The sequence below is a fragment of the Dioscorea cayenensis genome, chromosome 2 (assembly GCF_009730915.1).
Source record: "Dioscorea cayenensis subsp. rotundata cultivar TDr96_F1 chromosome 2, TDr96_F1_v2_PseudoChromosome.rev07_lg8_w22 25.fasta, whole genome shotgun sequence".
In the NCBI taxonomy this organism is placed as follows: domain Eukaryota; kingdom Viridiplantae; phylum Streptophyta; class Magnoliopsida; order Dioscoreales; family Dioscoreaceae; genus Dioscorea; species Dioscorea cayenensis.
The window spans coordinates 9156910-9182401 of record NC_052472.1 but is presented as its reverse complement, the minus strand read 5'-3'; the positions used below and the strand labels follow the sequence as shown (position 1 = coordinate 9182401).

Genomic DNA, 25492 nt, shown 5'->3' with positions numbered 1-25492 from the left:
CAAATCTAAGGTCAACCATGCCTAACTCTACACATATCCCGGAGGAGAAATTGAACAATCTCTCAACCTCGCACTCGTATAGAATCGCAATGAGTTCTTAGGATTCCAAGTGATAAATCCTCTTCCTGGATGTAGACCTAACTGATTGCTTCCCCGCAAGTGTACGGGATCGTCAAGTAATACCTCGCGTGAAGACGCGAGTATCGTATTCCACGGGGCTAAGGATCTCCTATTACTCCTTTCAAGCTATTATCTAGCCTAAGATCTCAAGTGATGGATTTTTACTCTACTAGATGTAATTAAAGCTAAAACGAGATTATGACCAAATTAGAGAGAACAAGCAATAAGCATGCAAGAAAATCAATGAGATGCAAAGGCCTATGGATGAGGATCCTCTTGAGGGGTTATCATGCAACATGGATGATGATCTAAAGATGCAAGGGTAAAATGGACCATGAGATTCCAAGATTAGAACAACCCCAATTTCTCGGCGATTGAACCCTAATCACATATGAACATAGATAGGAATTTCTTCCAAATCTAAATTCCTACGATTGCATTGAGTATGAGGAAATCTCACTTAGGATTAAACCTAGTCTTCTTCAGATTAAACCTACATGGAGGGCTACCAAACAGCCGATTTCTCGGCGTGATGATACAAGCATCCCCTTTTAATCCATTCATGACCTAATACATGAGAGCAAGTTACATCTACATGCATCATTCATAAAAGAGCTACGGATTTCTCCTTAGTGTAGCACTTAGCATGAAAACAATGGATTAAATCTCAAAATTACCCAAGCATGGAATTAACGAGTTATCATCCAACATACATGATAAAAACCCCCCAAGGTTCACCAACACCCGGTGTCCTTAGGGGTCTAGTGTGTCATCATCCCACAACAAGCAATACAAACAAGCAAAACATGAAACAAAAGCATAAATGACACTCCCTAGATGAAATGGTGAAGGAGGAGGTGAAGAATGTGCCGAATGACGCTTTCCCCGCTAAAGGAGTGCCAAATGACGCTTCCTCTAGCCGCGGGTCTCCTTTCTTCAAATCATGGTAGATCTCCCCTTGAATGATGTTGCCTTCTTGCCTTGAGAGTCTTGGACCTTGGGCTTGAATGATCTTCTAGCTTCCTTGCCCTTCTTCCCCTTCCCAAGGTTGCCCACAATCTCCCAAGTGATCTCCCCAAAGTCGGCCAAGAAAAGGTCCAGCCAGAAGTCCCCTTTTTCTGCCCTAAAAGTTGGTATTTATACCCCCCGAGGCATACGGGTCGTATGGGGGTTGTATAGCACCCAAAAACCCTAGATTCGTGATCCATACAGGGTGCATACGGCCCCCATACTGGGTAGTATGGAAATCTGGGCAGACACTCCAAATCAAATCATTTGCTACATGATCACATGTCATACTGGGTAGTATGGGGTAGTATGAAATTCCTGTTTTCTTCTCTTTTCACCCAAATGATATCTTCTTGTTCTCCATGGCTTCCTTATGCCTTACAAAGCAAATAATAGACGATTAAGCTCAAAACGGGCATCAAACCTCACAAAATACATGCAAAGTGAATACGATATATGCATGAAAACATCTACATTTAGACACTTATCACTAACCCTTTGATCCAGTGGAAGGTCCCTAGTCACAATTAAGTCCCTAGGTGCTAAAATCACTTTCAACGCTTCACTCCGTTGCCTCTGCAACTAAGCCCCAGCGGAAGGTCATCCCTTAGCCCATTCACTCTACTATAACCACAAAGAACCTGAGGAAATGGAGGTAGGATAAATCACACCAGAGGGGAAAGGGCACGCTCTGCTACCTCTTGACTCACCCCCTCAACCCTCTCCAATCTAGCTTTGTCAAACTCTCGTGGTGTGTCACTCGCTCACAAAGGTTACCAGGGTGAACTCTCAACCCTAGTGTCACTCTAAGGTTGCATTCAATCAATCAAGCATTCAAGATGGGAACTTAAATAAAACATCAATTAATGAAAGCATAATAATAAGGTTTAATGAAACAAATACATCCTAGGGTTCACAAATCCAAGTACCCACTAGGGGGTTTAGCTCTCCCTGGAGCTAATTACAATCAATGAAATCGAATGTAAAAATAAGTAATCCATAGAAAACCTCCTTGATAGTCGTGATGATGGACTTGTGGAGAAGCCTCTACTCGTCCAAGGGTCCCTTTGTCCGACCTAGAATACACCTCGCCGGATCGGTGCCGACGGAAGCTATCCCAGTAACCTTCTTTCAAACATAGCATGATGTCGGAGTCATAGAACCTCTCCCAATCCCTATCCAATACCTCTGAAAACCATAACCGCAGCCCTCTCTCAAGTTAGGGAAAAGATGGAGAAAATAATATTGAAATCGGGGCTCAAATCGGCCATAAATAGATCTGGAATCGGGAATCCACACGCCCCTATGGATTTACCGCACGGGCATGTGGAATTTCCACATGCCTGTATGGATTCTATGGAAATCATTTTTCTCGGCCGGCTGTGAACATTACATGCTAGAGTGAATTTCTACATTGTTTGCTACAGTACCATCCCAAAATACTCCCAAATCTCTGTTCTCATTGAGGTAACGTAAATGGGCACATGTTTATGTAGTAAATCGCTTTGCTTCTTCAATAAACGGCTACATAGGTGGAGATCTTGCTATACATGCACAAGCTAGAATACTTGAATGTGATTGCCTTTGTGCCCCTCCAAATCATTGTGCTAACTTAAATACGAGTAGGTTGGCACACATTCTCGCATTTTTGAGCCCGACTTATATCTTCGTGTTTGATCCTTCTTAAGATTTCCTCCAAATGGTGCATTCACGATCTACATTGGCTTCTTTCTCTAACATTCTGCTTCACAGCCCTATATGCATGAAAGTAACATAAATGAGCACATATTGGCCCTAAAAGCTGATAAAAGTAATGCTCATCATAAGGAAAGAACACTTCGCATTCTTATCACACAAGCACTTATCATCACCCTTTTAATGAGTGACCATCAATATTAGGGTTAGACTTTGGAAGATTGAAGAAGGTTAAGAGGGTGAGTCAAGAGGTAGCGGAATGTCCCTTTTCCCTACCGTTGTGATTTATCCTACCCTCACATTCCAAGAGTTCTTTACAATCACAACAGAGTGAAGTTTTGAGAGATCTTTTCTCGCTGGGGCTTAGTTGTGATTAGGGATTTTTCTCCTAGGCCAAAGGGTTTGATCTAGATTTTGGAATAGGGTTTATCACTTGGAGTCCCTAGAATCCCAAGCAGTCCCATGTAGTGTGAGGTGTTGAGAGTCTTCCTTTCAGCAGGGGCATATGTAGAGGGCTAGTTATGGTTGACCTTAGATTTGGGACTGTGTGCTTTTGGATTTTCACAACTCTTTAAATCTCAATTAGGGAAGTATTGTGTTAGTGTTGCACTTGAAACAATAGTCCTAGGAAGAGCATTGTCCCAGTACACCACTTTATCATTGATTACTTCTTCCTTTTACCCATTGCTTATTTTCTTATCATTTTGTTTCATTAACATCTTAAACACAATCACCAATTGATTATCACTTTAGCTAATTAACAATACTACTTATTTCTAGAGTCTATTCCCTATGGATTCAACTACCCACCCATTGGGTACTTTATTACTTCAACACCAATGCACTTGTGGTACACACATGCAAGGGTGTCAAAATCATATTTTAATTCAGTATAGTATTAGGGATAATCTCTTCACAAGAAGGATTATGTATTTAAGAAATTCTTGTTAATTCACATTGAGATTTCATAGAGTGCAAATCGGACTAAATTAGTTACTAATCAACCTTGCAAAAAGGGTTTATTATATTTTAGGATTTCTCTCAGTTCAAATACAATTGCATACTTATACAACCTTTGTCCTGTACTTAACAAATCCTAGGGGGATACTATGCCCGGGCATCCCATTTCCTCTTGTTTTCTCGACGACTTTTATTTCCTTATTCTTGTTTTCTTTTCTCTTATTTCTTAGTTTTCTCACAAACATCACTATTTTTGTTTAGGTTAGTTTTGGGGATTAGGGCTAGTACTAGTACTTTTAATCTTCCCTATAGATTAATACCCCACTTTTGAGCTCTTTGATACACAATACGCAGGTACACTTGCATCCCAATCAAGTTTTTACCGTCGTTGCAGGGGAGTGACTATGCACCACATAGAAGGTAGCTTTTTCTGCTATAAATGGAAAAATAGGAAAAAAATCTGAAAATAAAATTAGTGACACACCTACTATTAAACGACACTCTAATCATATGGTGCAAGGTGCTCAAAATAACACAAGAGAGAACAAAAACAAGAAAAATAGACTAACCTTTCAGAAACATGGGGAAAAAATGCTAAACTAACATATGTCATGTCCCTAAACTAGAGAAACTCCAACAAATGAGTGTGAAAACTTCATAGGTTTGCACTAGTATGTATTAAGCACAAGCACCAACGTTCTTAGAAAATGTTTTTAAGAAAAACAAAAAATGATTCTACAAATAATACACTCCCTCCCCCCTTTCCCCTCCCCAACCACACTTAAAGATGTACATTGTCCTCAATGTACACATGCAAGCACAAGTATAGGTATAAATAACAATAATGGAAAAATAATTAATAAGGACATGGACACTAGTACTTCCCCGGTTTCTTAGTTGGGCTAACCAAGCGACGAAGCTACCCTTGTCTAGGTTCCTGATCACAAGGCGATGAAGCAAACCAAAACAAAACCTGATCACCTTAATTCCTATCGGAGATATAAATAGGAGAAATGAAAGCAAAACCTGAGGAATAAAATAAAAGGCTTGAAAATAAAAATGCACTTGATTTGCCTAAATACAAAAGCAGTAGGGTAAATGTCCCTTGCTGAATACAAAATGGAATAGAAGTACTAAAAATAAAAATACAAATATGATGGAGGAGACTCTACCGCCACTAGAGTTGGTATTAGTAGGTCATTGAGTGTTATCCACTGAACATAACCATCTCTACAACGATCATTGTTCATCAGGGTGCAACTATTGTGGAGCTCGATTGTGGTGAAATTTAATCAATACATCATGTTTTTCAATTGAAAAGTATTCTAAAATATTAATCACATGTTTCTAAGCTATTTCAAGTCATTCACTTGCAATAAAAACACAATTTAAATAAGTTTTTAAAATCTTACAAACTTGGCGGAGAGATAAATACTCCACAGTAAAAATCAAGGAAAATGGGTGCAAAGGCCATGACAAATAGCAGCAAAGCTCTTAGTGAAGTCGTATGAATGATTAGGAGTGATCTCCAATGGAGTAGAAGAGAAGAAAACACATGGATCGAGTGAGAAAGCTCAAGAGGCGAGCAGCGGTCACCCTATACCTCGACCGTAACATGCTTTACAATGGGAAGACAATGCCCGTTGTTAGTCTTTTTAGCGCAAGAGGCATAACGGATATTACTAAGCCATTGGCATTTTGATAAAATTTCAAAACTCTCTAAGTATTGATCATGACCATTCTAAGGAACATTGTACTGACAACAACCTCACCACAGGCATGGTGATGACCGTGCCAGAATCCAAAAAGATCTAAAAATGACAACTTCTTACAGGACTTGTCATTATGGTACCACCACGGCCATGATAATGGTCATTGTGAGCCCATGGCCAACTCGCTCAAAACACTTAGTTAACTCTTTGCTCTTCTTAGATACCACAACAATTGCACAATGCCCTGGGATGTGGCCATTGTGATGTCTTTAATAGAAACATTCAAAACCTCTCCTTACAAATAGGCATGAAAACAAACACCAAAATTGAAAGCTGACTCCATTAGAATATTTCATACATGATGACCAATAAATCAAGCCAATCTCCACAAAATTTAATCAAACATCACTCTTATTCAAAACCAAAATGAAGAAACATTAAAACTAATGCAAGAAAAACTACAAACTATGTAAACCACCTAGGTTGCCTTCCCAAAAGCACTTGTTTTATGTCATGAGGCTGACATACTCGATTACATACCTTAAGAAGGCTTGAAAAGAGTGTATTCCTTCTGGATACAGCTTGTATAGCTGCTCCCAGAAAATGAGAAGTGTTTTAGCTAACCAAAAAACTCATTAAGGCGAGCGTTGTTAAGGTCCATGACATATGACATGGCTATAGGAGTTGTCTTTATCTTCTTTAATTTTCCACAGTTAACCTCTTTTTGCCACTTCCCATAATATCTCTTAAAAATCAATCGACACTTACATGGCCATTGGAATGATCTTGGACAAAGTTGTTTATTTTTAGTAATGTAGGGTCCATAGATTATTACAACCTTTTTTTGCAGGACCATTGTCTACTTCTTCCTGCACTCTCTTCCTATTCATCCATTTGCAATTGTCAAAAGAGATTGTGTGTTCAAACTAAATCAAGTACATTTTGTCCATCTCTTTATTTTCTAGCAATAAGTATAACAATCTCTTGATTCCCCTTATCTGAGGAAAGTCTCTCCCTTACAAAGGTTTGTTTCTCCACAGTCGGGACTATAGTCTCATGACATTTCTCCCAATTCACTTGGTTGAAATTAATTGAGGTCACATGAGATTCTTCTATTAAGGAAGAGTGGAATAACTTTATTAATTTGTGGTCATAAACGTTGTCATTTCCACTTCCTTGTATATTCCTAGTCTCAACTAGAGTTGGAGGTTCTTCCACAAATGGACCGAATCTCCTATCCATGCTTAGAGTAACTTCAACAGTGCTTCTTTCCTCCTTGAAGGCTTGGTCATCCATTGTTTCATCCCCTACTTCATAAAGAGTGTGTTCAACCTTGTTGGGACTATTACTTCATAAACTTCCAAATCCAACATGACCCTCCACTACACCGCTTACTGGTTTTTAATCAATATTTCTAGAAGATGATAATCTATTTTTTCCTATTGCATAAAATAATCAAAGCACTTCTTACTAGACTAACTCTTCTTGTGCTCAACTCTTATGTCACTGTAACTCTCTTGCAATCCCATCTATTCAAGAAGGTCATAGGGTGTTAAGAGTATCTCAACCAAATTAAGGTATTTTATATCAGAGCATTGTGTTAAGTGATATTCAATCCATTTATCAAGAAACTCTAGTACACTTTCCAATTGACCTTTGATACCTACCATGGAAAATTGAATGTTGTATATCAAACCATATGTGCACTCATAAGACTCTATGCATTCCCTTTACAGGATGGCTTACAGGTATAACGACCCCCGTAAACTTCTTTGTTGAGATTTTACCATCGGTCTTAAGGGTGTAAGGCACCCGTAAGTTGTCTTGATAAATGAATAAAGTTTCCCGTGGTCTGCCAAGTGTGTCCAAATACAAAATATGTCCTAGGAAGCACAAAAATGAGCATCTAGCATTCAAATAACCAACCAACTCATGAAATAGACTAACAAGCCAAGCATTTTATTCCTAACATAAGAAAACAACAACTAACAACTAAAAAGCAAAATTTAAAAAAAAAATACAAAAAAAAGTTTGAGTTGCCTCCCAAGAAGCACTTGTTTTACATCACTAGCTTGACACACTTGGTGCACACATCTTAAAGAGGTCCCAAATAGGAGTACTCCCCAATCCCAATCTGGGTGTCTCCAAAATAGTGCTTAAGCCTTTGACCATTCACCTTGAAAGTACCATTTTCTGGATGTGATACTTAATTACCCCTTGAGGGAACACTTGTGTGAAGCAATACGGTCCTAACCTTCTTAACTCGAGTTTTTCCTATAAAAGCTTCAAGCAAGAATTAAAAACTAACACTTGATCCATTTTTCAAAAATCTCTTGTGGATTTAATCATTTTGTCATGGTAAATATTGGTACTCTCTTTGTAAATATGACCATTCTCATAAGTCCTTTGCCACCATTCATCAAGCTCATTAATTGGAGTTGACATTGTTCTACTGTGGCACCCATATCAAAATTCAACAATCTCATGGCCCAACAAGCTTGATATTCTAGCTCTACCAGTAAATGCGAGCCTTGCCATGCTCTTAATAGTGATCATTTTTTTTCTAGGTGTCTTGTAGGCCATTCTATAGGCCCAAAGGTCATCATTAAATTTCTCAGACCAAACCATGCTCTTAAGAGTGATCATTTTTTTCTAAAATTTGTTTCAATTCCCACCTTCACTTGGTCACTAGTTTGAGGGAGACCAAGTAGTAACAAAGCTCTTAACAACTATGAAAAGGGCCTATGAAGTCAATGCCCCAAACATTAAAAATTTCACAATTAGCAATGGGATTTTGAGGCATTTCAAAATGTTGATAAATATTAACTGAATGTTGGCAACCGTCACAAATTTGAGTGTACCTTTGCACATTCTAAAAAATGGAGGGCCAAAAAAACATGCCTTCAGTACTTTTGCAGCTGTCTTGTTTGCAATATAGTGCCCCTTTATAGGTCCCACATGACATTACCTCAAAAATCTCCTATCCATCCACGTGTGAAACACACCTTTGAATCACGTAATTTTCATAAACAATAAAAAGATACGAATCTTCCCACATATAGTTTTCACATGCGCAAAGAATTTCTTCTTTTGATGCGATGCTTTATCTTTGGGAAGGATCGCCCAACAAGATAGTTAGCAAAGTCTACAAACCAAGGTGTTTAGAGCTTACCTTCCTTGTTGATGACATAAATATGCTCTTTAGGGAAAGATTTATTTACCTCTAACTCATGTTGTGACTTCGATTCGAGGTGCTAGTCTTGATAAATGGTCGGTGGCTAAATTCCCTGCTAAGTAATATTGGTTTAGAATCATTCTTATTAAATAAATAATGAAGTGCAGAGTGATCTATTAACACAACAACTTTCTACAAAATAATGTAGGGGTGAAATTTCTCAAATACAAATACCACAGCTAATAATTTCTTCTCGGTAGTGGTATAATTCTCATATGCATCATTGAGAGTCTTGTTAGGGATAGTAAATGGGTTGAAAATGCTTATCCCACCTTTGCCCTATTATGGCCCCAACAGCATGATTGCTAGCATCACAAACAATCTCAAAGGGGAAACTCCGATAGAGTGCTACGAAAATTAGGGCACTGATTAATTTTCCTTTAAGCATATCAAATTATGAGATGCATTTATTGGTAAACTCGAATATACATCTTCCTCAAATAACTTAGTGAGTGATCAAGCAATCTTTGAAAAATACTTTATGAATCTGCAATAAAATCCAGCATGCCCCAAAAAACTTCGAATGGATTTAAAGAAGGAAGGAGTGGGAAGCCTCTCAATGGTATCAATTTTTGCTTTGTCCACCTCTATTCTGTGTCACAATATTTTGTGCCCTAATACCATGCCTTCCTAATCCATGAAGTGACACTTTTCCCAATTCAAGACCAAATTGATCTCCTCACATCTATTTAGAACCCTTGTCAAACTACTCAAGCAATAGTCAAAAGAATCTCATAATATGGAAAAGTCATCCATGAATACTTCCATAATATCTTTCAATCAAATCATCAATGATAGCGGTCATGCATCTTTGAAATGTCATAGGAGCATTGCATAACCCAAATAGCATATGACGATATTCAAAAGCACCATGTGGACAACTTGAAGTTATTTTCATTTGGCCCTCCGGAGCAATAGGGTTCTGAATGTATCCTGACAACCCATCTTGGAAGCAATAGAACATATGGTCCAATTGTCTTTCCAACATCTGATTGATAAAAAAGATTGGAAAATGGTCTTTTCTAATATTGTCATTTAGCCGTTAATAATCAATACACACTCTCCAACCCGTGACAGTCCTCGTCGGAATCAAATCACTCTTCTCATTGGTGACGACTATCATACTCCCTTCTTTGGCACTGATAAGTGTCTAAATCTACATGATTTTATAAATAATTTTTATAATCTTTGCATGTAATTTTATTGAATCGATGCCTTTTTCATCTTCAATTTGGTTTTATTTGTTTTGTAGGGCTTTAAGAAGCCATTATGGGCTCAACAATGCATTCTGATAGAAATATGCTACAAAAATGACATTTTTTAGCAATAGTGTTGTAGTTGGTACTATAACTGACACTATAGCATCTGCATGATTTCATGCGGGCAGCATAGATGGCCACATAACCTGGTTGAGAGCCTTGTAGGCTACCATGTGGCCCGCATCGATACCTGCAAGGCTCAGGAAGACTCATTTTTAATACAATGCGGGCACTGTAGCACCCTTATGGCTTTTGGACTTTTATAAGGCCAAGTTAGGGAAAATTTGAGGGGACTTCTCCTTGGCCTTTTGGCCACTACACCACCCTTATTGGGGGCTATTTTTCGGAGATCTATATCATAAACATCACTAAGAGGGAGGAAATCAAAAGAGAAGGAGATTGGCAAAAGATTCAATGCACCAAAATAGCCAATTGTGGAGAGATCTCATAGGCATCATTACCAAAACTTCAAGATCATAACTCATCCAATGAGATCTCAATGTAGTGGGAGTTTTTAACACTTCCTTCTTGTATTTATTTTCCTTGATGTTGTATAAGTGTTTCTCTTTAATGAGAAACTAACTTATTTTGGTATTTTGGACTTGATGAACACTAGGGTTGCCCTTTGTAACTTTTGATCATCTTTATGGATGTAATGTTGGATGTTTGATTTCTCTTGTAGAAGTTTGTAGTTTGTGATTCAATCTATCATACTTTATAATGTCTTGAATTGCATGAGAACTTTGTGGTTCAAATTCTTGATTGTGCTTGGTGAATGGAGATGCTCACTTATACTAGATCCACATAGATTGAAACGGGATTCATGTGTCGATACGCTAAGGGATTTGGGTATTTGGTCACCTTCTGATTTTTAGGTTGAATCCTAAATTAGGATCACACCTATTAGAGATCTCCCCGAGCGCTTTGCGATTGTAGGAGGAGTTGACCATGAATTGATTAAGTCAACACTCGTATAGGATTAGGGATTAACTACCAAGGGATTTGTGGTTAGTCTATTTTAGAGATCTCTCGGTCCAAACTACCGTCACAACATATCATCCTTAGTTTAGGACTTAATGATAAAACTAAGGGGATTTCTTGTCCAAATCATCTCTTCTCATGTTTGGTTCTCCCTTAAATGCTAATTGAGTGTAGTAGTAGCACGATCTTCATTTTAGTTAGTTTTCCCATTAATTTGTTAGTTATTATTCATCATTCTAACCTTTACGGTAGGATATATATGAAAGGAAAATAATAGTAGCTCCTTGGCCCCATGGAATATGACCCCTGTGTTACACATAGGGTCTTACTTGGCAATCCGGTACACTTGTAAGTAATCATCGGGCACTACCAGAATGGGACTAACCCATGCACTATTAGATATATATATCGGGTATATGACTCCGGCATTAAGAAGCTTGATTATCTTTTCTCTCATCACCTCCTTCATACTTGGATTAAGTCTTCCTTTGGTTACACTATCGGCTTTAAGTTTTCCTCCATCAAGATTTTATCAGTACAAAACGAGGGGTTGATTCCCTTAATATCTGCGATCTTCCAGGTGATCGCTTTCTTGTGCTGCTTGAGTACCTCAACTAGTTTTACTTTATGATCAACTGACAGGATAGAAGAAATGTTCACTGAAAATTTAGAATCTTCTAGCTAAGAAAGTGTACTCCAAAAAATCAGGTAACTTCTTAAGTTTCAGTTCCATGGGTTCATTACTCAATAGATTCAACTTCTTATCCCCAGCATGGATTTCCACTATAATATCGTGTTGTTGGTGTTCCATGTTTCATAGTAACTCCATGTCATCTCTATCTTATAATTCCTTCAAATCTTACTTGGACACTAATATTACACACTTCAATTCTGAAATTGATGGAATCTAAATTTCCCTAGCTTATTGCCTATCCTCTATAGCATGCCATCGAGAGAAATCATAAAGTGTTCCAGTGCCTCATCCATAGTAAGATGAGTATCATTCTAAAGTTGTCTAGTCTCTAACTGGAATAATTATTCAAGTAAGGTACATGAGGCTTCCATCTCATTCTGTAGTGTACAATAATCAAATCATGTCTGATTTTCTTCATGTGTAATACTATCCATTCTAACATTCATGATTGCTAACTACTATGTGAAAGCTATGTTTATACATGACATGATTAGAATCCAATGTTAAATTTGCAAATGTATAGAAGAACACAAATTAGAATCAACAGAAGAAAAATAAAAAATAATAAGTAGAAGAAAAATAAATGACTAATGTGATGGAATACAAGAAGTGTTCCTAATATCCCTAATTCGCCCGGCAGCTGTGCCAAAAGCTTGATAAGGAAACCCAAGTGTACGTGTTGATCAAGTAGTAAAGGGTGTTAAAGAACAAGGTATCGATCCACCGGGAAAATAGAGTCTATCAGTACTAATCCTAATTCCAAAAACTAGATGATAAGTGCTTGTGTGATGAGAATGCGAAGTATTTTTTCCTTATGGTGAGCATTACTTTTATCAGGTTTTAGCACTAATACTTGTGCATTTGTGTTAGTTTCATTCATATAGGGTTGTGAAGCCGAATGTTCAAGAAAGAAGCCAATGTAGATCATGAACGCACTTTTTGGAGGAAATCTTGAGAAGGATCAAACGCGGAGACATAAGTCAGGTTCAAGATGCGAGAATGTGTGCCAACCTCCTTGTATTCAAGCTAACACAATGATTTGGAGGGGCACAAAGGCAGTCATATTCGAGTATCCCAATTTGTGTACTGATAGCAAGAGCTTCACCAATGAGGCCGTTTATTGAAGCAACAAAATGATCTAAGACATAAACATGTACCCATTTACAATACCTCAATGAAAGCATGGATTCAGGAGTGTTTCGGGGCGGTACTGTAGCAGGGCACTATAGCAAATCACTGAACCAATTTGCTGTAGTAGGTACTTTTCACAGCCGGCCGAGAAATTGAATTTCAGAGAATCCACACGGGAGTGTGAAAATTACCCACGCCCGTTTGAAAATCCACAGGGGCTTGTGGATGCCCGATTCCAGCCCTTTTATAGCCGATTTTTAGCCCGATTTCAGCATTTTTTTCTCCATCTTTTCCCCAACTTTCAAGAGGGCGATGTCTAGGGTTTTGAGAGGTATTTTCAAGGGTTTTGGAGAGGTTCTACAGCTTCATCATCGCGCTCCACTTAGAATAAGGTTATTTGGGAAGCTTTTGTCGGCACCGATCCGGCGAGGTGTGCCCTAGGCCGAACAAGGGGACCTTTGGAGGAGACGAGGCCACTCCAAAAGACCATCGACATGATTACCGAGCCGTCTTTTCTATGGATTACTTGTTTTTACATTCGATTTCATTGTTAATTGTAACTAGCTCCATGGAGAGCTAAACAACCAAGTGGGTACTTGGATTTGTGAACCCTAGGATGTATTTGTTTCATTAAACCTTTTATTATGCTTTCCACGGATTGATGTTTTAATTGAGTTCCAATCTTGAATGTTTGATTGATTGAATGCTCCCTTAGAGTGACACTAGGGTTGAGAGTTCACCTCGGTAACCCTTGTGAGTGAGTAACACACCACGAGATTTAGACAAAGCTAGTGATAAGTGCTTGTCTGATAAAAATGAGAAGTGTTCTTTCCTTATGATGAGCATTACTTTTATTGGATTTTAACACTAATATGTGTGTATTTATTTTACTTTCATGCATATAGGTTTGTGAAGCCGAATCTTAGAGAAAGAAGCCAATGTAGATCATCAGTGCACCATTTGGAGGAAATGTTGAGAAGGTTCAAACGCGAAGACATAAGTCGGGTTCAAGATGCTAGAATGTGTGCCAACCTCATTGTATTCAAGCTAGAACAATGATTTGGAAGGCCCCAAGGCAGTCACATTCTAAGTATTTTGGCTTGTGCATGTATAAAAAGATCTACACCAACGCGGCCATTCATTGAAGAAGCAAAGCGATCTACAACATAAACGTGTGCCAGTTTACGTTACCTCGATGAAAGCATGATTTCAGGAGTGTTTCGGACCGGTACTGTAGCAAAATATTGTAGCAGGTACTGTTTACAGCCGGCAGAAGAAGGAGTTGGCTAAAGAAGCCACACGGGCATGTGAAAATTCCACATGCCTGTGTGTTAATTCAACAATCCTGTGTGGAATATCCACAGGGACGTGTGGATTCCCGATTCCATCCCTTTAAAAGCCGATTTCAGCCCCGATTTCAGCATTCTTTTCTCCATCTTTTCCCCAACTTGAGAGAAAGCTGAGGCTAGGGTTTTGATATGTATTGGCTAGGGATTGGGAGAGGTTCTATGGCTCTGACAATGCACTCCATTTGGAAGAAGGTTAGTGGGAGAGCTTTCGCCAGAACCAATTCGGAGAGGTGTATCCTAGGCCAGACAAAGGGACCTTTGGATGAGTAGAGGACTCTCCACAAAACCATCATCATGACTATCTCTATGGATTCATTGCTTTTACATTCAATTTCATTGATTGTAATTTGCTCCATGGAGAGATAAACCCCCTAGTGGGTACTTGGATTGTGAACCCTAGGATGTATTCGTTTCGTTGAACCTTGTTATTATGCTTTCATTAATTGATGTTTTTATTGAGTTCCAATCTTGAATGCATTGATTGTATGAATACTCCCTTAGAGTGACACTAGGGTTGAGAGTTCTTATTGGTAACCTTTGTGAGTGAGTGACTCACCATGAGAGTTAGACAAAGCTAGATTGGAGAGGGTTGAGAGGGTGAGTCGAGAGGTAGCGGAGCGTCCCCTTTCCCCTTCAGTGTGATTTATTCTACCTCCAATTCCTTGAGTTCTTTGCGGTCATAGTAGAGTGAATGGGCTAAGGGATGACCTTCCGCTGAGGCTTAGTTGCGAGTGCAATGGAGTGAAGCGTTGAAGTGATTTTAGCATTTAGGACTTAATTATGACTAGGGACCTTTCGCCTGGACCAAAGGGTTAGGTCTACATATAGGAAGAGGATTTATCACTTGGAATCCCTAGAACTCATTGCAATTCTATACGAGTGTGACATTGAGAGATTGTTCAATTTCTCCTCCGGGACGTGTATAGGGTTAGGCATGGTTGACCTTAGATTTGGGACCATGTATTAAAGAATCTCCACGACTCATTAATGCATTAGTTAGGATGCACAATAAAGGGTTTTTGTACTTGAAATGATTGTCATAGGCGGATCAATATTAGAGTACCCCATTTATATCGATTACCTTACCTCTCGTTTACTTGTGCTCCATCTCTCTCTCTTGTCTCTTTTACTTTTGTTTGCATTACATCTTGTCACACAAATCACTATTTATATTTTGCTTAGTTAAGAAACAATTTAAGTATTTTTACTCCCTACACCCTGTGGATACGATACCCACTCACCTGGGATTTTATTACTTCATCAAACACGTGCACTTACGGGACATACGCAAGGGGTGTTGTCAAGTTTTTTGCGCCGTTGCCCTGGAATTGGCGTTTAGAGATACTTTGCACTTTATTTTCTTAGCTATTCATTTATTCATTCTATTTCACATTTTCTTTTCTATCATCATTCTAATTTGTTTTCTTTCTTTTTGTACAGCTCCAGGTTCATGACCCGAGGGAACCCATCAATATTGATTGAAAGGAGATCCCGAGCTCGAACATACACTTAGAAGAAAAGGAAAGAACCTGTGCAAGAATAGTCTAATCTAGCTGATTTGGAAGTTGAAGGATCGAATAATATGGTTGAACAAAATGAGCAACAGAGGACATTATCTGATTATGCCAGACCTTCAGTATTGGGGACACAATTGAGTATTGTGCCTCCCATAATTATAGCTCAGATATTCGAGCTAAAGCCGGCATTCATCCACATGTTGCAGCAATCCACACAGTTCAATGGTTTGGCCGATGAGGATCTAAACAGTCATATAGAGAACTTTCTCGAGGTGTGTGATATGCTCAAGATAAACATGGTGATGGATGATACCATCAAGTTGAGAGCCTTCCCTTTTTTCTTAAAGGTGAGAGCGAAGCAGTGGTTACACTCATTACCTAGAGCGTCAATTACCACATGGGAGGAGATGGTAGAAGCTTTTCTTGGCCATTATTTCCCTCCCGGAAAATCTGCAAAACTTAGGAATGAGATCTCATCCGTTGTACAGTTGGAATTGGAGTCTCTATTTGAGACATGGCAAAGGTTTAAGGAGCTCCTAAGAAAGTGCCCGTAATACGGATTCCCGGAGTGGATGATTGTTCAGACCTTTTACAATGGGTTGAATCAGAGCACAAGGTAACTCTTGGATGCAGTAGCAGGAGGTACCTTAGGTAGCAAGACCCCCGGTAAGGCTCATCAACTAATTGAAGAAATGGGTATTAAATAGCTACCAATGGAATGCTAGGGAGAAGAAGAAGATGGCCGGGCTTCATGAGATAGATGCAGCAACTTCATTGGCAGCTCAAGTGAAATCATTGAGTAAGAAGTTAGATGTTCTAACTTCAAATAGAGTGGCGGCCTTGACTACTTGCACCGGGTGTGGTGGAGGACATGCTCCCTCCGATTGCCCGATCTCCATTGGTGATGCATCTTCAGTTGAGAATGTTGATTTTGTGGGTAATGCGATGAGGAATCAATGGGAATACATATAGCAATATGATCGACACAGAGTGTGAACACACGCAAGCGCACGAGGTCGTCAAGTAATAAACCACTCACGCACGCACAAGTGGGTCATATTCCCAAGGGGCCCAAGGAGCTACTTTACTCACTTCTAACTTGTTGTTTAGCTCACCAATTCCAATTCATAAGAGAGAAAAAAAAGAAAAGAAAGCGAAATAAAAAGCAAGAGAAATTCTAAAGAAGTATGACAAAATCAAAACACGGGAAATGCTCAAGGTTGGAAAATGGTCACAGATGTGGATCCCCAAGGGGGTTACTTAAGTGAGTAGAATATTTGATAAGTTAAGCATGTGGCTAGTTGGACCGAAAAAACCAAAACTTAGGTCAACCCGATGGTCATGGCAAACCAAATGCAAGTGTTGAATAAGGATTTTTGTTCCACCCAAACTTCCCACACGGTTGCAAGGAGAATGATGGTTTTCACAAGATAGAGTAGAAACACTAGTAGTTTTCAACCCTAGGAATGGAGGGGTACAAATACCCATTGGTCACGGCGTATTTAAACAATAATCCCTTCAAAGTTTGATGGAGTCTAGCACTAAGGCAATGGTCATGCTACAAAGTGCTACCAAGAATTTGATACATCACTCAATCAAATGTACCAAAACAATCAAGAACACCAAACAAGAATCACAACAAGCCAATCATGCAAAAATTACTCAAATAATCCAAAACATCACAAGTTCACCCCCAAGGTTCACCTACATCCGGTGACCTTAGGGTTTAGTTGTTCATGTTCAACAAAGCAACCAAACAATCCATACAAACAACTAAAAGGAACATGAGGAACACTCCCTCAAAAGGTGAAGACCGAATAACGCTTGAATCCCCGGAGAAAGCCTTCCAGGGACGCCACTCGAAGGGGTGGCTTCACATTATCTTCAACCTCCAAGCAATGAAGTCCTTGAAGTGGATCCTCCAAAATGTTGCTCTTCCAACCGAGGAATGCTCGGATTTCCTCTATTTTTGCATTCCAAAAGCCCGGGTTCAAGGTGGTGTGGAAGTGATTTTCAAACCCTAGCCTTTTTTTTCGCCAAGAAGATGGTCCCCCTTCCCCAAAAGTAGCCCCTTCAAAGCCTTTAAACACCCATATCCCGATGGATAAACGGGATTAGTATACCGGCCATATGCCGACCCCTCGGGATTTCCAGTTTTTTGCCGAGAAGCCCGTGATGAGCTACAGTAATCCTGGGCTCGAAAACACCGTTTTGATGCGGAAATCATCCCCAATCGCGTCGTTAAGACCCCTAGGGCTTCTATTAGGCCTGAAATATAAAAATAACACAATTTAGACAAAAAGGGCATTGATTCAACAAACAAATGTAAAGAATAATACAAAACAAATACATGCAAAATACGTACTTTTAGATGTTTACCAAACATCCCCACACCTAAGCGTTTGTTTGTCCCCAAGCAAACAAACATGAAGAACAAAGGGAAAGAAGATAAACGGCTAAAAGTGTGACCTTAAGCTCAAAAGTAAAGGACTCCACAAGCACAAATGGACAGAAATCAAGGAGTGAGCTGTTCAATGAATAGTGAAGTGATATTAGCTCTGCTTCATGCACAGTGCCCTATGTGTGTGTGTGTTAACTCCCACCTTGACCTCCACACCCTAGATTACCCCAGTATGACCTTTCACCTTACACATAATGAACATGTCATTAAGATGCTAAAGACAACCTCAATACTCAATTAAGAGTCCCTTTGGTTACTAGATAAAACTCTAACTTTCAAATGACTACACAACAAGCTTCGAAGGAACAAGAGAGATACTTTTTTTCCTTTACACATAAATATAAACATACACAGTTTCTTTTTCTCTCTGAGTCTGACTAACGTAGACTGCACAAAAAAATTTTTTACAATCTTTCTGAAGGATGCACATGCTGATTAGGCACAAGAACCACCCAACATACTCGAATACAGTCTATATAGACGCATTCATGCTAAACTAGCCGAGGAATACTGTCATAGACTCAATTCTTTTTCATTTGGTTCACATGTACAAACTGTATCTCATGTCCCTTGTGTAGACTTGCTACAATAGATCACTTTAAGCTAAAGAAAACAATAAAGGAACTCAAAAGCTCTTTAAAGTGCATTAAAGAAGGAATTTAACAAATTAATGCAGGTGCACAAGGTGAAAGTAATCATGAACATGTATGCAGGTGCACTAAAGATGAAACAAAGCTACATTCAAGCACATGCAATGTATAGCTCACAACTATCAATCTACCAAGCTAGGAAGTCCTTAACTAAACAATCATAGCCATCATAGGTAGCAAGCATGCCAAAATACAAAACACTCCAAGTAAAAAAAACCATCCCCACACCTAAAGTCGTACATTGTCCTCAATGTACCTAAGTCAGTAGAGAAAAGTGGGGAATGAAAAACAATAAACGAAGAATTGGAGTGAAGAAACTTCCATTATTCCTTGGTGTGATTCCTAGTTGTTCCACATGGATCAGGGGTAAACCACATAATGAGGGATGAGAAGTGCAAGCTCCCCAAAATCAATAACCCTAAAAAAACAAGGAGCCTATTATCATTCACCATTTTTAAAGAGGAAATGGAAATAAAATACGGGGAAGAGAGCTCCAACAGAAATAAAAGAAGAGCTTAGTAGGGGAGAGACCCTAGCTAGCTTAAAAGTATAAGTTTGAATAACACAAAACAAACAAAGCAGAAAAACATATAGAAAATAAAGAAAGGTATGTCACGGGTCTAAGAGCCCGGAGGAAGTGAGGACGTAGCGCAAGTAGTGGCAACAGAGGTTGATGAGGATGAGTAGCGAACAATCGTCAGGAGCTCAGCTAAGTCACGCTCAATCCCATGCTGTGCCGTGATGATCTCCCTCTGTCCTCGGTCAAGGCTCTGGATCTGTTGCTGGACCTTAGTGCGAAATAACTCAAACGTGGCTGCCAAAGATGGTGGACTCTCTCTAGCATCCCGATTAGACTCTGGCTTAGTCTCAGTGTCATGTGAAGCGGCGGGGTCCTGTGAGTGTGATCCTTACCGCTGGGCAAGGCGATAAATACTTCCCAGCTTCTCAACAATCCCAATGGAGACGAGGGTATGTATCCCTAAGGAAGCAATAGATCCCACCACTGTCATACCTCTGTATGCTCAATCAGTCCCATACCGTGGATGAGTCGAGTGATGTAAGGTCCAGCGAAGATTGCTCCCAAATGAACGAACTTGCCTTGATGGGAAAGAGTCACTGCCACTAAGTGTCCCATATGGATAGGTTGTCGCTCAAGGATGCTGTACAGCATAATCAGATCGTGGCGTGTCACTAACCCAGTAGAGTCACTTCTGCCCCCAATACTCCTAGTCAGAAGAGCATGAATATATCGGTGAGCAGGGTTGGTGAGTTGGGAGGCCTTTCGTGTTCGAGGGTTAGCCGAGATGGTATTCTAATAAGATTCATTCACCTTCAACTGTGAGACTTCATCAATGGATTACTTGAACGCGGATTATCTTAGGTAAGCTTTCGTATATAACCCCAAATGCACGCCAATATCATCCTCTGAAACACGACGTTTCTTCCCAAAAGCTCGAAAAGTGATGTGGTTAGACTAGTGAGTGAATGGGTATTCCTTGACCATCTCGATGGAGCTAAGGACATCCAAGTTGAGTTCCTTGAATGTGACTTCTTCAATCAAAAATAATTTATCCCAACTATCATGTGATATGAGCTCCAACACTATGCCATCTAATCCTAATGTTTTCAAAGCTTCCAATCAATTTTTCTGACCGTGCTGAACACTTTTCGTGATAGAAGTGCATAGCACGTTTTATGTTCTTCGTTAGAAAACTTAGGTTCTTACACGGGAGGAGAAGGTTCCCTCCTAGCTCTCTTGGAGGCAAATATCTTGATGGGCATCCTGCAAAAACAAAGTGGAGTTCATCAAACCAAGTTACAAGCAAAGTGGGCATCCAAAGAATGAAGAAAATCAAGAAAATGCCTAGTGCTACAGTAATTTCGGAACTTTTTTCAAGAACTTTGCTTGTATGAGTAGCCAAAAAATTTACAAATCAAGAAAAAAAAAACTTTGATAATCACTAAGCATTCAAAAACCAACAAAAATCCAAGAAATTCCACCCTAAAAAATCAAGAAGAACACAAGGTTTTGAGTGAGAGGTCAAACTCTTGCCCTAGAGTAAGATGAGTGAATCAAAGAGCTGAATCCGGCCAAAAGCTTGCTCAAACTCCAAATTTTTGTCACTAAAATGGAAAAGAGGAGGAGGAAAGCAAACAAGAGCAAAAAGTATGATGAAAAATGGTGGAGAAATGAGGGAGAGAAGGTTAGAAGAATGAGGAAGAAGAATGAATAGTTGAAGCCCAAAACACCTCTTTAAAAAGCCCTCAATCGGGTGGGCTTGCCGACCATCCTTGCGGCCGTAAGGATGGTCCTCAAGACTCTTGTGATGAGTCCCGAGGGGCACCCTTGCGGCTGTGAGGATGGTCCTCAGGATTTTTTTTATGCACAACTTTTTCTCCACACTTTGCATATTTCGCTTATGGATGAAACCTTGAAAAAAAAAGCCCGGAAATATCGATAAAACACTCAAAACACCAACAAGCATGCATCAAGAATAAGAATTGCTCAAAGACCACATGACAAACAAGAGAACACAAAGGCTAATGAACTAAGAAAAATGATGAAAATGCAACTATAACTAAACCATAACTGAGAATACAAGTTAGGCAAAACAATATAAATGAGAAAAAGAATACGAGAAATGAAAGGAACTTGGGTTGCCTCCCAAGAAGCACTTGTTTAACGTCATTAGCTTGACATGCATTACCTCAAACAATCATGGTGGAACAAATGGAGGGAAGTTACCTCGAGCATTTGGGGCCATGTTGCCAATTGGAAAATTCAATGACAGACAAGGGAAAACTTTAAATTTACCACAGTTTCCAAAGAATAAACAATCAACCTCGTCCGGCGGCAATGTAGATATCTTTCTATTCTCTTTTTATTTCTCCATTTATTTTCTCCACATCTTCTTAACACCCATAATTTTCTTTCCATTATGTGATGAATTACCCTCCACTTAATTAATTTGTTGTGTTGGTGAATGAGATAGTTCTTCCTCAGCATCTTGGCACGCTAACTCATTCAAGTACTCATTAAAAGGGTTTAAGGCAAGCACCTCCTCCACACAGTCAGAAATAATCACATCAGTACCATCAGTGAAGTATAATTTGTCATCATGATCAAGTGTGTGCTTCATTGCTTTAGGGAGGGTGAAGACCACTTGCTTGTCTCCAACCCTTAAGGTCATCTTGCCCTCTTTGACATCAATTAGTGCACCTGAAGTGTTAAGGAATGGGCATCCTAGAATGAGGGGAACCTCAACATCATCATTTACGTCTAGAATCACGAAATCTATAGGAATAATGAGTTTGTCAACTTTGACCAGGACATCTTCAACTACCCACCGAGGTCTTCACACTGACCTATCTGCAAGCTGTAATGTCATTCATGTAGGTCTTAGGTCTTCTAATCCAAGCTTCAAGAACAAGTTGTATGGCATTACGTTTATGCTAGCCCCAGAATCGGCTAGAGGATGCTCCGTCATCCCTTCACCAATTCTACAAGGAATTACAAAACTACCCATATCCTTTAATTTTCATGGCAGCTTTTTCTCTAAAATGGCTGAGTAGTTCCCAGTAAGTGCAATTGTGCCTTGTTCCTCTAACTTTCTCTTATTGGTGAGAAGCTCCTTTAAAAACTTGGCATACTTCGGCATTTGAGCTAGTGCTTCAATGATTGGAATATTTATGTGGAGTTTCTTGAAGATATTGAGGAACTTCTTGAATTGAGCTTTATCTTTATCTTGTTTGAGTCTTGAGGGGTACGGTACCACTGGCTTGTATTCATGCCCCTTTGAAATGTTAGAATTGGGGGAGTCTTCAACAGTTCTTCTCCAATTCTTATTGCTTGCATCATCACTCACATTAGGGTTTTCCCGGACGGCTACCGCATCATTGGAAGCACTTGGGATCCCTCTTTCCCTTTCTTCCAACTGTCTACCACTTCTCAAAGTAACGACTTTTAATTGTTCCCTTGGGTTGCTTTCGGTGTTGCTTGGCAAACTCCCCGAGGATCATTCAGATTGTCCACGAGCAAGCTGTCCCACTTGGTTCTCCAGAGATTGGATGGATGCTTGTACATTTCATAATATGGTACCAAATTCATCAAGTTTCTTTTCATTATGCACAAAATGTGCCTCTGTGGTAATCATGAATCTGGACAAATCATCCTCCGTGCAGAATTTCTTCTCTTGTGGAGGCGGGGCTTGGTATTGGCTTCCCTGAGATGGTGGGGATCTGTACTGAGATTGGCCTTGATTCCAAGAAGGATTTGAAGAGCCCCTCCATCCATAATTGTAAGTATTGCCAAATTGATTCCATGATCCCCTTGGTCCACCCCCCAACATAATCAACTATTTCCACAAGAGGTGATGGGGTAACAAAAATAGGGCATTGTGATGTTGTATGCCCTGAATCACATGACATAACGGCCTTGGAACCTTAACTGGACCCCAACATGAGTTGGTCAACTTTTCGTGCTAGGGTGTCATGCTTCAAACTATTCTCCATGACATGTTTCGCCAGGGCATCAATCTTAGCGGCTAATGTTGTGGATTCATTCACCTCGTATAGCCCTGCAGCCCTTGGAGGTTTTTGTCTACTGCTCCAATGAAACTCATTGCTGGCCATATTCTCAATTAATTCCTCAGCCTCTTCAAGAAGCTTGTTGCTAAAAGCACCACATGTCGCTGCATCAATGAGTTGCCTAGTAGCATAATTCAACCCATTACACAACATCTGCATTCTCATCCATGCAGGAAAGCCGTGATGAGGACACTTGAGAAGAAGGTCCTTAAATTGTTCATGGGCTTCAAAGAGTGTCTCCGTATCACCTTGCCTGAAAGACGATATCTCCTGTCTCAGTCTTGTAGCTTTGCTTGGAGGAAAATATCAGGCCAGGAACTTCTCAACCATTTCTTTCCAAGTGGTGATAGACCTAGGAGCTAAGGATGTGTGCCATCTGTATGCTGCTTCTCTCAAACTAAATGGGAACAATCTCAGTCTGATGGCATCGTCTGACACTGAATTGATCTTGAAAGTGGAACATATTTGAAGGAACTAGGCAAGACGGGCATGGGGGTCCTCATCCGCTAGACCATCAAACTGTACTGAATTCTGAATCATCCCTATGGTACTCGCCTTGATTTCAAAGTTATTAGCCGAAACAGTTGGTGCTTGGACACTAAATTCTTCTCCGGTGAACTGTGGTCTTTCATATTCCGATAGGGTCTTCCTGGGCTGCGCCATGACTGATGGTTCACTCGACTCAACCCGAATCCCTTGTTGTATAGAACTTTCTGCTGCTTCTCTCAATCATTGGTGCAAAGTTCTTTCTATCTCGTTATCGAGTTCAGCCAAGTTTGCTTGACCCGCTCGTGTCATAAGATGTGTACCTACACAGATTGAGGAGTCAAGATGTTAGTTAACAGCTAGAAACACAAAGATGGAATATTTACAAAAGGAAAACAACCAAAAACAAGAAAAACACAAAAACAAAACAAAAAGAGTGAAAACAAAAGGAAAAGATAAGACTAAATCAACAGGTTTAAAGCTTTCCAAATATTCCTCAGTGGGGTCCCCAGCAACAGCGCTAAAAACTTTGATCGACACAGAGTGTGAACACCCACAAGCGCACGGAGTCATCAACTAATAAACCACCCGCGAAACTCACCAATTCCAATTCAAGAGAGAAAAGAAAACAAAATGAAAAGCAAGAGAAATTCTAAAGAAGTATGGCAAAATCAAAACATGGGAAATGCTCAAGGTTAGAAAACGGTCACAGATGTGGATCCCTGAGGGGGTTACTTAAGTGAGTAGGATATTTGAGAAGTTAAGCATGTGGCTAGTTGGACAGAAGAAACCAAAACTTAGGTCAACCCGATGGTCACGACAATTAACCCCTAACCAAATGCAAGTGTTGAATAAGGAATTTTTCCCACCCAACTTCCCACATGGTTGCAAGGAGAATGATGGTTTTCACAAGTTAGGGTAGAAACACTAGTAGTTTTCAACCTTAGGAATGGAGGGGTACAAATATCCGTTGGTCACGCCGTATTTATATAATAATCCCTTCCAAGTTTGGTGGAGTCTAGCACTAAGGCAATGGTCATGCTACAAAGTGCTACCAAGAATTTGATACATCACTCAATCAAATGTACCAAAACAATCAAGAACACCAAACAAAGAATCACAATAAACCAATCATGCATAAATTACTCAAATAATCCAAAACATCACAAGTTCACCCCCAAGGTTCACCTACATCCGGTGACCTTAGGGTTTAGTTGTTCATGTTCAACAAAGAAACCAAACAATCCATACAAACAACTAAAAGGAACATGAGGAACACTCCCTCAAAAGGTGAAGACCGAATGATGCTTGAATCCCCGGAGAAAGCCTTCGGAGGACGCCACTCGAAGGGGTGGCTTCACGTTGTCTTCAACCTCCAAGCAATGAAGTCCTTGAAGTGGATCATCTTAATGTTGCTCTCCCCGCTGAGGAATGTTCAGATTTCCTCTCTTTTTGCCTCCAAAAGCCCGGGTTCAAGGTGGTGTGGAAGTGGTTTTCAAACCCTAGCATTTTTTTTCTCCAAGAAGATGATCCCCCTTCCCCAAAAGTAGCCCCTTCAAAGCCTTTAAACACCCTGATCCCGATGGGTAAACGGGTCAGTATACTGGTCGTATGCCGACTCCTCGGGATTTCCAGTTTTCTGCCGAG

At 39.8% G+C, this 25492-nt stretch overlaps 2 non-coding genes across 2 annotated transcripts; one reads left to right on the top strand and one right to left on the bottom strand.

Annotated features, from left to right (window-relative positions):
- Positions 1–16116: 16116 nt before the first annotated feature.
- On the bottom strand, positions 16117–16223 carry LOC120281747. The gene has a single exon (XR_005542779.1). It is a non-coding gene; the product is annotated as a small nucleolar RNA R71 (small nucleolar RNA).
- Positions 16224–23534: 7311 nt separating this feature from the next.
- LOC120281396 lies at positions 23535–23641 on the top strand. Its single transcript, XR_005542556.1, has one exon. It is a non-coding gene; the product is annotated as a small nucleolar RNA R71 (small nucleolar RNA).
- The last annotated feature ends 1851 nt before the right edge of the window (positions 23642–25492 follow it).